A 14643-nucleotide genomic window follows, 5' to 3' on the forward strand; every position below is an offset into this window, starting at 1 on the left:
GCCCAGGCATGTTATTAAGTGATCATATGGAAACTATATAATATGGCGTGTATAACGTCATTATTACCTATTACAGTAAGCAGTCGTTTTCTGGATGCTATTTTGTTTTAAATGATTTGAAGTTGTTGTGTCTCTCGTAAAGTGTTTATTCAGCCTTGATTCGTGAGCTTTAAAATCATTTTGGAATCATCTTTTAGCTATAAAACGATGCAGTCCAATTGCATATGTATATATATTATATGTGTATGCATATTGATCAAATGTTGTATTCTGTAGCATTGAGCTTATGGTAAATGATTTTATGTTCTTTGTCTTTCGCGTTTACCCAGTGCCATTAAACCGGGTTTATGTTAAAACTGTTTGCTACTGACCTTGTTTCTGTAGCTTTTCGCATAAATATAATGGAAACCAGAGGTTGATCCAGGAATTGACGTAAGAGGTAGCGTAACATAGGCGTGCAACCTTTTGACCTGAGCTTCTCCTTCAAAAACGAAATGTATATGGCATAAAGTGTTTGCATTCGGGTCTTGGTGTAAATTTTCTAGTTCGAAATGGTACAGTTTGATCATATGTTATTATTTTTTCTCTGAAATTACATAAAAAAGTAAACTTGGACGATTAAATGACGCTGGTTGAAACCCCTCTCAATCCATTACTGGAAACTATCGAGTACTTAAGAATTGAATAGGCGGAAATGTTAAGAGAGCGTAAATTGGCTAGGCGCGACAGCAGGAAGATAAAAGCATGACAGGGAATGAGAGGCTAAAGTTGTTTTAATTGCTGCTTAAAAAAACATTTAAGATAACGATTTTAAGTAAGTGCTGTTAGAACTAAACAAACACGTGTATGGCATAAAGGATGGCTGCGTGTTTGCGTATCCCTTAGTGTAGGCCCTAATTATCTGAGATATTATATTAATAACACAGTTTGATTCGTTATAACCATTGCACGAAAACAGGCATAGGCTAGTTCATGAAAAACAATATAAATATGTAGATGAAATGTTGATTTTGGTACATAATTGTATTTTATTCTACGAATGGCCATTGAATGAAAAAAATCACTAGTAGAGCATTTTATATTTCATTGACCACGAGTAGTTTTTTTTCTCATGTCAGAGTGAAAATGATAATAGGAGCATTTCACTCGAGCCAGACAGAAATTATCAAGTGCTCCTCCACCAATACTGTCGACTCTTTCACCTACAGGCAAAAAATAAGAAATGTTTCTTTTACATTCTATGGTTTCCACTGAGTTTTACTCATTCTAAAGGTAGGGAGCGATGTAATTGCCTATAAGGGATATTGAACGATTTTAGAATACAATTTTGGAATAGGTTGTTTCTGTGATAACATAATCTAAAATGTAAACGTGTATAAAATCAGACACTTGTCTTCGTTTTTGGAATGCATCTTTATCTCAATATTCCGAGAAAACATTCCTTCATGAGCCTTCAAAACTTAAAATATATAAAAATAATAACCAATATTTACTTATATTTATTTTGATCAAATTTTATTTGTAATCTAATTGAAACTGCCAATGTTATCTTATATATGGACCAAAAGTTATACAGGATAATAGGATATTAATGCTCTTTTTGTCATAAAAGTATCGTACATAACAAACTTCTTCGTAAAAAACAGGTAAATAACAAAGTATATCAAAATAAGATAAGTAGAATACAAAAGCTGCCAAATACTAAATCACGTAATGGTGAAAATGAATTGTATCGTTTCAATCCTACAGAATCAGTACAATTCCGTTCGTGTTGGCAAATACTCTCCGACAACACACAATGAAAACCGCACAATCGCTACGTTCTTGACCTCTAAATCATTAACCAAACTATCTTTAATAACATCACACTAATGCCTGGGTAGCTTGGGGCCATTTTTATGATCGATGTTTGATAATTTCATCAATACTGAAAATAACTTTTCGCAGTTAATCGAAGGATATTTTTCAAACAAACGTTTGAACCCTTCATTATCTGTCGCATATCGCTATTCAGATAATACTTCAGTAATTTTTTGGCAGCTATGACACAGACGAACTGTTTTTTAACTTAAGTTTTTTTACAGACGGTTTTGCATTGTGTTGCACAAGATCCTCCTTGTACAGTCAGCATCAGCTTGCAGGCAGATTGCAATTAATTAAATAGATAAATTCAATTTCCGTTCCCAGAGAACGCAGAAACTCTCATTATCATACCCAAAGGTGTTTTTATCATCTAGTTCAATCGGTGCTGCTCATTGAACGCCATCAATTGAAATATACCAAAAGTTGAAGAAAAATGGATCCATCATTACTAATCACCGGCAAGGATTGTCAATGAATCTATGGTGATACATTACGGACATCTTCCGGAAAATACAATATAAATGAAGCCCCATAAATGTATCAACAACAGGCATCGCCCTAAAATGAATTAAAGGCTGATCAATTGACCATATTATTTACGAGGGTTGATTGTGTATTCGTGTTGCTCCGGTTGATTGTGTATTCGTGGTGCTCTGGTTGATTGTGTATAGTCTTGTGGCTCTGGTTGATTGTGTATTTGTTTGGCTCCTGTTGATTGTGCATTCGTGTGGCTCCTGTTGAGTGTGTATGCGTGTGGCTCCTGTTGATTGTGTTTGCTCCATATCCCATTTAACAAGATCACACCTAGGTTTAACAACGAGGATTTCTTTGTATCATTACATTTGAACAACAAGAATTATAGTAAAACAATACCGAGAAACACACTCGAGACGTTCTTTTAAAAAGGTATACACTTTACTCTCATTCAGTTACAAAAGGAATAATTTATGATCGCTGTTCAAATGGAATAGTTGTGATCTCCTTGGGGAACACTTTTTTCAGGAAATTTTCGTGACGTCGTTTACGTATTTACAGTGATACGTCTTTCAACTAGACCATAAAATGAACATACATGAATTTTCCGCTCGTCGTATAATAATGTTTACAACAGGAGTCCAAGGGTGCTGTTCATTGAAGATCTTAGTTGTAAGTTGGAATGACCAATGGTCATTTTTAATTAATTTTGTTATATAATTGCGTTACATTTTGGCTAAGTGTATGTTAGACCTTGACTATCATTGAGTATCGTTACATTTTGGCTAAGTTTATGCTTAAGACATTCTTAAGGCCGATTCAATAAAGGAATTTCGTCATAACTTCAAAAATCTGTATAAACGTTACACATGGCAACACAATGATCTTTTTTTTTATTTCATCAACTTTTTGTTAGTGTTTTTTCTTGCTTAATAAGGAAATTTAAGTTACATAAAGTCTAAATGGAAGAAAAAAACTGCAAATAGGTCCCAGTTTAAAGCAAATGTCAAAGCGCGGCAGCCATTCTCTCTAATTGTTTTCCTCCGTCACGAAATATAGTCATTTGTGCACTTTCGCAACTATTGATTGCAGTTTTCGGCAATGATCCGAAAATCATTTGCTTGTTCTTAAGTCTATTATTCGAATAGTTTTTCCATATAAGAAACATATTTGTTTTAGATTTCACTGTGGGGTCGCTTTGATATCATGTTCCGTATTGTGTGTAACAATGGCCAAACAGTTTATTCCTGCTAGTTACCGCTAAATTACCTTGAATACGGTTATTCTACGAAATTGTGAAATGATTATGCTATAAAATGTATATAAATTGAGTTCTCTACATTTAAACACAAAACTTCATATAGTTTAATAACAAACATGAAACTTGCTGGTTTGAAGTTCATGTAATTGTCGCGACCGAATAAGTGGAATAAATAAACGGCAACATAGGTTAAATACGCCTTGAGTGTGTGTTAGAATACCAAGGCCAGACAATGACTACACATTTGAGGGTCAATGGCTTTAAAGTATGTCAATAAATCAATGGAAAGTATATGAACATTTTCTGCAGGCAAGCGAGTAGTGTGATCAGATTGAATATCCCAACAATCAAATGCCAGATGAAGTAAGACACTTAACATGAGACACACATGAAAACAAAACAAGCACAGTTAACATCAACTACTGTATCAAAGTAACGTGCTTCGCAGATATCTTTACATTTGTCTTCAGAAATAATGAAAACATTGTCACGTCGCTAATACATGCGATTGTTTTCTACAATGTCCCATGCTTTAATTGTAATGTATAGGTTATACATTATATTGTAGCACATTTGCTGATGTCACAGAATTTTGTGAAAACTTTAACATCACTTTTAAGAAGAGGGTCGTATACTGCCATATTTTGGAGGCTATTGTGTCATGTCTCTAAGATTAATCCTTAGGGCAATTGCCATTACGTCTGTCAATATAGATGTTTCCTGGTGGAGACCTTTTAATGTGAGCCAACATAAATGGAATAACTGTCGTCTGACTAAAATAAATTTTACGATCCAAGTCTAAGGAATCGATACACAGATATGAACATGTATTGAGTTCCCAATAATACCGTTACTCAGTACTAAAAGCTGGGCGCTATGCCAGGAAACCACTGGGACCATTTTTATATTGTCTCTGGTATATCGTACCAAGGGCTTGAACTCGCTTGACCACGTTTATCGAACACGTTTGTAAACAACTAAACAAAGAAACGATGAAGAATACAAAATACTCTCATAGGAGATGGCAAATAGTTAAAAATATAATATTTGGCCCGTGTATTTCTCGAAGAATTAACTTAAACAATGTGAAAGTGGCAATTATTGTTAGTCTTTGTCAAATTGTTGCAGAGTTGTCTCCTCTTAAATTTTGAATTTTCCAGATTGTCCGAAGTATATCGCACAAGTAATCTCCCAATGGACTTTGATTTTCTTTAAGAAACATTTGTAGATATGACTGTATTGTATTCAGTTGCCGTTGATTAGGAAACTAGGAATCTGAAGTATGGAGCAATATGAGCATGTTTTGGTAATAAAATACCAATAAATAGCAAAGTTGGCATGAAACAGAATTCATTTGTTTCATGACTCAACATGAAATAAATATTTGATATCTTGATTATCCCATAAAACATTTCAAAAAATTTAAATGTAATCACAAACCATTTAAGAATTTTATTGGATTTGGACACTCAAGGGAGAAAGTAGCAGCATTAAAAATCATGAATCCTCGTTATGCACGGAGCAAAATCCTTGGTTAAAACATTATAATATAATGATATTTTATTTTACAACGATCGTAAAGAAAGTTATGATAACTTATAATTAATCGCTCGAGTAAGCACGATTTTGCGCGAGAATGTGGTCTTGTTTTGTAGAGGATCTTATTCTATTGGTCACCACTAACCAAACTCACATGCACCCAGGCCGGGAATAAAACCCGGGTCGCTTTTATGAGAAGCGTGTGCGCTAACCACTGCGTTAACAGGACACCACCGGAGCAAAATCCTTGTCATGAAATGTATTAGTTGATTGTCCTTAACCTTTACAACTATCAACATTGAATAGGAATAAACTTATATTGTATGTGTAAATGTGGTAAACAGTTCGTGGCTTAAAACTGTTTACGAGTGCGAAATGAGAGAAAAATAATCAAAAGATCAAATCAAAGTATAAATGCCAGTTAACTTATCTGAATATGTATAACGTAGAAAAGCATGAACAAAAAATAAATAACAAAATGTGTATAACAGGCACATGCGCGCGTTACAGTCTTTGCTATAAATAGCAATTTTATTTCACGATGCACTGATGTATCAGGGTTCGGTGCCTTAACCGGTGGCTGTTAAACTTTGCAAACCAAAGAGACTTCCAATCAATATAAAAATATTTAAAAAATAAATTAACGCTGCATCCCAATATAATGAATTCCAAATTGTTGCCATTATAAATTTGTAGATTGAAGTTGTCCGTATAAACAAACTTTAAGAACAGCCTTTCCGAAAGAAATCATGCGAAAGTAAACATTTATGTTCACCTACATGTGTTAACCTAAACTGAGTTCACTTTTGATAGTTCACTGTCTGCTTAAAGAAAATGTAATTTTAGGGAATCGTTTGAAAATCGTCTTTATCACGAGAGAGAGAAAAAAGAAGTAGACGAACAGTCTGGGGAGCCATGTTATTAAGTGACCATAACCGGCAAGTGTTTTATTACACGACATAACTGCCAGTTGGGTGACGCCATGTACTTCTTTTACAGCTATGTGTTAAAACAATATTATAATAGACATGTAATACTGAGGACGCGGGTAATTTTCCATTTTATTATACGAATCCAGTTTTAGCGCATTGGCTTTTAGGAGTAACATATGATGTAAATTTTACTACCACTAATTGATAATTATTGACAAAATCATGCATGACTTCAAATGCGCACCAGTCAGGTAGTTAAAGACACAAACCAAGGAGTTGGAAAAGAAGCAAATACGGTTCTTGATATTATTTGAACTTATTCAACTGTGTGGAAGTGGTAATTTCAATGTCATGTCTGTAACATGAAAACACACTAAATACTTTTGCAAGCTAGTCAGTCAAACACTTTCGTGTTAGAAAGTCAAACGTTTTCTATTTTAAAACATATTAGCTCCCAAAAGCCTTAAGCCCAAATGAATGACAAAATCTAATCAACAATTTATTGTGATATGTGTGGCTTGCTTCACTTTTAAGAAATGTATTTGCATGAAGTAAAAGTGAGGGTACAATGGTAACAACAATGAGGTCATTCCAGTAATGAAGTCACATTTTTTTTAATATTTTGCTTTGCAAAGATATCATCAAAAATACTAAACAATATTTGATTGAAAAGTTTTAAGTAAGGCATTTTGGCACAGTTTCCAATATTAATATTTTGATGAGCTTTTGAGTTTTGAAAAACAGGGATTTTAAACAGATCCCTGATTAAAGGTTTATGTAGAGCCTTATATAGTATTGCTGTGGCTATATTTAGACATCTGTAATTGTGAAAAAGACGGTGATACCATCCCGTAAAGTGTTAAAAAAATCTGCTTCAATCTCATTTCGTAACAAAAGGAATAATTTATTAGTGTTGTTCAAGTAGAGAAGTTACGATCTCATTGGGAATACTCTTTCAAGGAAATTTCGGTGACGTTGCTTAGTGAATTACAGTGATTATTCTACGACATTAAGCGTTAGCTAGACCATTAAATCGAAATTTCCTTTTGTCGTATATTGTATTGAAAATAAGATTCTAGTTCCCAGATGCATTGTTCTGGGTCACTTGCGAGTAAGGGATGTAAAATTGATATTATACCGCCTATGTTATGTAAATGAATTGCAGTTAAACCATAAAATACATCCTTATGTGTTACTTACGCTCGAACTGTGGTGACATTTTTATCTAGTGTGTTTGTACTAGAAATCAGGTCGGACATTAAGGTATAAAGTTAATTTATCAAATACTCTTTAGAAATAAGGAAGTCAAAATCGGTATTACAGCAATACTATGACAATGCTGTTGTTGCGCACTTCGCTTTGTCTTACTTTATCCACATAAATAAATGCAGTCACATTTCCTTCCTTTTCTTTCTAAGACACGATTCACAGAAACAACTTAGGTTAAGTAAACTATAAAAACTGCATGTTAACCTCTTTTTATCCTTACTTGTACAATGGATGTGTGTTAACAAAATATTATCAATCTTCTTCAATATTTAGCTATATGAAAAAATATACGTTTTCTAGTAAATCAAAATGTCAGCCTGTGTTCAATTGCAAGACGATGCGATGAAAAATCTCATATTTGCCAAACAGCTACGAAACTGATCAACAGTAGCCCAGTTGCCATATTTTGTCTATACTAAAACAACGTTTAACAAACACCCTCCATTGGCTCATGATATCTAAACAAGTTTGTTGCAATGTTTGCAAATCTAGTAATATATTCCCCAAGAAATTACATTTATTTCGTACATACTGGGCTCCACAAAAATAACCCACGCCATTTGTATACAAATTTCCAATCATTTTACATTTACCCAATTTTCATTTCCTAAACTGTCATATAGTTTCAACATATAATAGCATAACTTTACATATCTATCATCAGGAAGTTTCAGAACTTTAAACAAGTAGTTAAGACATCTGTTGGGAGCAAACAATTTTACTGAATGAGCTCGCCTAATACCCATAATTTAAAGCAATCAATATCAAGTATCCAGTCCAGCGTTATCCGACGATCTATTGTCTACTTTCGTTAGGTTTATAGATGTGGTCTTATATGAAGTAGGAAAGAAATAAAACAAGAAAAACTGTGATACAAAGTATCACAGCGGGCCCACCAACAGATCTACCATGTAAATATTTTGAAGTTGGTGATGGCTGATGTCGAGTCAAGGCTATGAAAGAATTCAAAGAGACCTATCTTGAATACAATTGATTCTATTTCAATAATAATTGTCTTTTGATTTTAATGTGATATTTGGGGAACAGATTTGGAAAGAAATGAAATAAAATAATTAGTGTTTTGGTATTATTTTGCACTCCGCAAAACAGTTATTGCTTTATAACTCAAACTATTTTCTTAACCTAAAGCATACCGCCAACAACAGAGATCTTTGTCCGATAATGATACGTTTAAAAGGCAATAAAAGCGTCCATGTCATAATGAGATTAGTCATCTGATTACATCATGGTAGCACATAATCCGATATCGAAAAGTGGTACCGGGTACCGGGCGATACCGAATACCGGGTACCGGCTTTTAGCACCACCCGCCAGAAACGTTGCGAAAATCAGAAACTCGCGCGCTTCTGTCAAACGTACGAAAGACAACTCTGTAAAAAATAGACTGTGTCTACATTATTAATGTCAAAAGTAACACCGTTTATTTAATGACGAGACAATCATTATGGTACGAACGACAACTCATGTATTCAAGGGAAAAATTGACTGTGTCTACATTTTCAGCTCAAAAGTACTTGATTTTTTTAGGAAAAAGAGACGCATATTTTCAACCAAGTTCTTAAGTCTCTATAAACCTTTTACTCACCACGTTTTAAATATAGCGGGCCGCTGTAGCGATAAAAGAGCATGCATGAAAATGGTAGTGAAACATATCTGATGAAATCAAAATGTATTATAGGGTAATAGCTTTTGCATGTTCTCTAATTGTAATAGAAACCAAGAACATACATTGCCATTACTGGTATTCAGATAAACGGATAAGTGTGTGTTGCCATATAAAAGATGTTTGTTAAAATATCTTAATGTGATAACTTTGTTTGCGTTTCCAATGGTAACATTGCGAAATTTAATTACATTTATTTTGATGCAGTGATAATTTGACAAATGAGCTTTCTCCGTGTTTCTTCCGAAAGTTAATCCTTGTTTTTGCTAGACGAAACAAAAGGTGATGCAAGCCGATCAGCGTGTTGAAAAAGAAGTCCTGAAAACTGCAGATTCCGAGAGGCTACATAACAAAGCAACTTCTTATATAACATTGTGACAGAAACAGTACAAGCCTTTCAAGCATGTTGCACTAAAATATGTTAAAGCTTAGTACAGATTTTTCAAACACGGGGTTTGGGGGGTGGTAGCGCAGGACCAAGACATATTATTTAGCTATGGCTAAAGAGGCGACGAGGTAAACTTATAACCGTTTTATTGTGTATAAAATAAGTTCCTGCACATTTTAGGTCGAGTGTTCCTCGCTGAACGATTAGGGTGCACGGGCTACTAAGAAGCTGAACGAGGCGGGAAAGCTTCTGAGGAACGTTCGCGAGGACCTTTCCCTGCAGATAACAAACCTGATCAATCTGACAAGTCTCCTGCAGCGAGGGGACGAGGAGCTGAAGAATGACTTTAATACCATTCGACAGCATGAGATCAACTCCCAGCTTGTCAGAGAGGCCATTATTGCTGGTAAGTGTGACGGTTTTAAATATAGCGAAAGCATAAACATCAATTGGACGAAGAAAGTAGCCATTCTTCGTCAAAATACGTCCTTTCCAATATGATTTATAGAGTATCACAAAACAGTACAATTAGTATATATGTGTTCTTACATAGTGCGGACCTGCGGACTTATATATAGCTCTTTATGGTGTCTCTTGTGTATTTCTATAGATTATTTATATAAATCTGAATTACGATTGCCGTATGTTTTATTGAATTATAGATGTGTAAACCATTCCAATACCACACGAAATATTTCTTGTTCTGATAAAAATGTTCAAAGAGTGCTTTCAAGGGAAATTCTTATCCATGACAATACAATCGAACCAATCTAGATGTGGTCAGGCAAGGAATCAGAACAAAATGAATGCTGGATTGACGTTTTCTTCGGTCAAAATACAATAAACCAGATGCTTGTAAGAAAAAGAACTTAGCTCTAAAAGAAGTTCCATATTTATGCAAAAAGCTACAGAAACATGCTCAGTAGCAAAACGTTTAAACATAAACCCGGTTTAGTGGCAATGGCATACATAACATATGCTAAATGCTATCTCTGACAAAATATCCTTTTTTTGACGATTGCGTTATAATGAACCCTTGGATTATTATTTTCAAAACTTGTTGCTACCATACACGGCGATACAAACATTAAAACAATGATGATATCCATTTTCACGACAATCAGAATGTAGGAATTCAAAATGCTAGGAATTTCAGCATTGAAATGATCGCGAACTGTATATCGCCAAATAATATATACCGAAAAAGTACATAAAGTTTTCCTCCCAGCCATCTTGATATATCGATATAAACGATTTCTTGTGACATTCATGATGACTGTTTGGGTTTTCTTACGTTCTCTCTATGTCTTTGTAAAATGTGGACTACATTTTGGGCTAAAATTCTAACTCGAAATATTCATATATATATATATATATATATATGGAGATCTTGCGTTTAAGTCACCAGTGATGCTATTTGCCTATTGGAAAGTGCAAAACCTCTTGCCATTTATTTTGATTTAAGTTCCAAAAGAAAGGCTTAATAACTGCATAAAGATAGCAAAGTAATATAGCTTTTTTATATGAATTATGTGTTGACCTTGACCTCAGGGCTGACGTCATAAATCAGACGCTCTATGACATAACCAAATTGATGCCCGGGGGATTCGAGCATGGTGCATTCTTTGGAGAAAAGACAAGTAGCCCAATTTGTTTCTAAATTGAACACTGTAATTGAAAAGAACAAAAATACACAACGTTTTAGTATAAAAGAGATCTCCGTAAAACGTAATCATGCGGCTGTAGACAGTTCGCAATTAATTCAATATATATATATATATATTCAATTTTCTAATTGTGCTCAAAAGAAGCAGAATCTTTCATCATACCCAAAGGAGTTTGGTATGTTCTGGTCCATTCGGTTCGGTTTCATTGAATATGCATCATTCATCGACATTAGTCGAAATATACCAATAATCTCCTTTGAGCGCATCTATCGCAATTAATCACTGGAAAGGATTGTTGTCGAACACATGAGGATGTATCACGGGCATCTTTCAGACAGATACGACATGAAATAAGCCCCTTTAAACATATATCGACAACATGCATAGCTCTTAAATCAATTATACACTGATTATAAGCGTTGATATGTACGAGGAGTTTTTTGTATGTATTAATGCACAATTTAAATCAAAACATTTTGTAATAAAGACGAAAGTAATACTATCGGTTTTGTGGCATTTAAAGTTAAACAAACACAAAACAAGGGTGATGTTTGACTTTAGTTTCCAATTTAAATACATTAAGATTGTATTTGGTTATGCCCAACATATTTGTTGATTTCGTATCCGGAGCCTCCCCCTTACATATTATATATATATTCAGTGTTCTGTCCGCAACAACTCCGCAAGATCAGCGACAACGGCAGCGAGTGTGGTGTGTTGTGTGGACGAGGGCCAGATTATGGTTGACCCCCACACGCCATTTAAAAATCTGGGTCATGTACAGCTTCTCAAACATCAACGAACTGTCACAATACACTTCAATTAAAGGTAAGTTAATTTGGTATTGGTACACTCATACGCGATTGAATGAACTGATAAATATGATTTCCTGTCATACACCAACAGCTGGTCAATGCGGTGAAATGTGTTTCCTTTTTTTCCTATTGCAGACCGGATTTTGTAAACTAATCATAGTTCAAACAGCCTATATAGAGTTATTGGTTGTAGATGACGAACGTGTCGTTTTCTGGTTGTGGGAACTACTTATTTTTCAAACAGTTTATATGGAGGGACAAAATAGAACAAGCTTGAAGTGATACTAAAATCAGATAACATTTTCGCTTCTATCCCTCGATGTATACTTTGTTCTTGATGTTTTAAATCAATGAATATTATATTAAATCAATGTCATCTAATTAGGATTATTATTGCACGATTGATATTTCTGCTCCCTTTTGCAGGTTTGAAGTTCGAGCTGCTGGACAAAACGATCTCGTAACCTTCCTCTTGCGTGGGTACGGGTCACGTGGTTTTTAAACATGCACTGTACTGCCAGAAAATGTTCACCAATAAAATAGTAAAGTACAGTCTTGCAGAGGCTCGCTTTCTAGGGGAGAGGCAGCTTGAACATGTCGGCGTACATGACTCATTTCCTTACCAATCGGGCAAAAACAGTCACATCGACGAAACAGGTTTATGGGTAATTTATGCAACAAACTCATCAAATGGGTGTATTGTTATTAGTAAACTTAATGAAGATGTGTCGTTTGAGGACACGTGGGTTACTGAGATAGCAAAAAAAAACACGTTGGTAATGCGTTCATTATATGTGTCATTTTGTACGCTACTAACGCATACGACGAAGTTCCTACGTTCATCAAATACACGTTTGACACACGCACAACCAGAGGGAAGGTTTTAGAACCGGGGGTATTACCATTCAGGAATTCAGTGAGTGGAGATTATGCAAAAGTGTATGCACTTGACTACAGCCCTTCCGATAAACCCTTGTATTCTTGGAACAACGGTCGAGTGGAAATATTTCCCGTGTCGTTTGTAGATGATTCTGATCCATAGACTGATGTGAAATGTCGTTATATGCAATCATATACGTGAAGTCATTGTATTCAAACGTTTTGCGGAGCCTTAAACACTGCTTACTCTTCGATAACATGGCGTGTATCAAACATGTGCATGTCCATAAATGGATGTACATATCAAAATACTAACTGTATAGTATAACATTTAAATATCACCTGTTTAATTTATTCCATACTACTTCTGTATGTTAAAAGTCACTTTAATCAGTACAAAAATGTAAATACGAGTGTATATCACATCACTTGCATATTTCGATATTTTTACTTAATAGGGATTCATTATTATTTTACTTAATCACTGTTATGGTTTTTATATACGTTTATGCTGTTATGCAAATTTGAAATGCTTGTTTCTGTCAATGTTATGTATATTTTGTTAGTACATGTATGCCTGTGTACGAAACCCATTGAATCTAATATAATAAATGAAGGGGAAGAGTGTTCTTTGGCTTAAAAGTACAGTTTATCGTCCATCAATCTTATTACACATAAATATATTTTCAGTAGTCAGTATAGGAATGAACGTTATACATCTTATATAATCCACAAGCATATCAAGCAAACACACTAAGTCTTGAACAATTTGTTATGGAGAGCATGCGCCGACAGAAAGAGTTCGAATTGTATCCATATATACGCATATGTACTTTAATAATATAAATCACAGTTATTTAGTGGTATTAAATTATTAGGGTGAGCAAACAAAAGAACATCATTGAGTAAGCAAAAAGGAAGTTTTTAAGGAAATGCACACTGAGTTTCCCCTATTAAAACGAGACCAATCAAATGCATTCCGGAAATGAAAAGACAACAATACGTCCAAAGTAAAAAAACCCAGTTTTGTTGGATTTTCAAGACTTAAACATGTAAATATGTTAGCGACAGTTATGTGTGCTAAATTGCCACTGCACGTACAACAACGCCTTTAATGGGATTCTAATATGGCATTTCCAATTATACCGAATGATGAGCAGATAATTGAAATTCGAACGATTGCACCCTGACACAATCGGGAGCAGAAATATCATAAAAAAGGTAATGAGCTCATTAAACAGACGGGCGATTAGAGTTTTTTTCTTAATTATTGGTTTTCCATTACTTGCTATGCTTCGTCACGTTACATATATTATTCATAAATTGCAAGCTACAATGTACGAGTAACTATAAGCAAGGGAATTCCAATGAAATTCATGATTTCCCAACTTAAAATTTGAATAAGGCAACAACCACTTGTAGAGCATTTCTCAAACAGGACAAGGTAACCTTGATATTTTCAGAATGTTTGAATTAATAGTATTTGTTGCTATACGAGATTATTACAATGGCTGTTGATGCAAATGCACTTGTCTGTCCTTAAATTACCATAACATAAGTTTTTAAGTCCAGAAATGCCAATTTTGATGATTCAAGGGCTATACCTTTGGTTGTACAATGTGCAGTGGAAAACGAAACCCCTTGTTCACAATTTATAACCCCATTAATATCTCCTGAGATTGGATTACTCTGGGTAATATAGTTATTGAGTTTTGAGCGACACAAGTCCAGCAATGCCAATTTTGGCTTTATTCAAGAACCTTTACTCTGTTTTTACTAAGTGCAGCGGGACAAAAACGCCAGTGCAACACTGTATCACCCCATTAACATTCCCCTCAAGAGTTATGACTCTTACTATTATATTTTTTAAGT

The 14643-nt window shown here is 34.5% G+C and overlaps 1 pseudogene; it reads left to right on the forward strand.

Moving 5' to 3' along the window:
- Positions 1-8584: 8584 nt before the first annotated feature.
- Positions 8585-13006, forward strand: LOC128230853 (noelin-3-like; annotated as a pseudogene).
- Positions 13007-14643: the final 1637 nt, after the last annotated feature.

This window comes from Mya arenaria, chromosome 4 (assembly GCF_026914265.1).
Source record: "Mya arenaria isolate MELC-2E11 chromosome 4, ASM2691426v1".
Taxonomy (NCBI): domain Eukaryota; kingdom Metazoa; phylum Mollusca; class Bivalvia; order Myida; family Myidae; genus Mya; species Mya arenaria.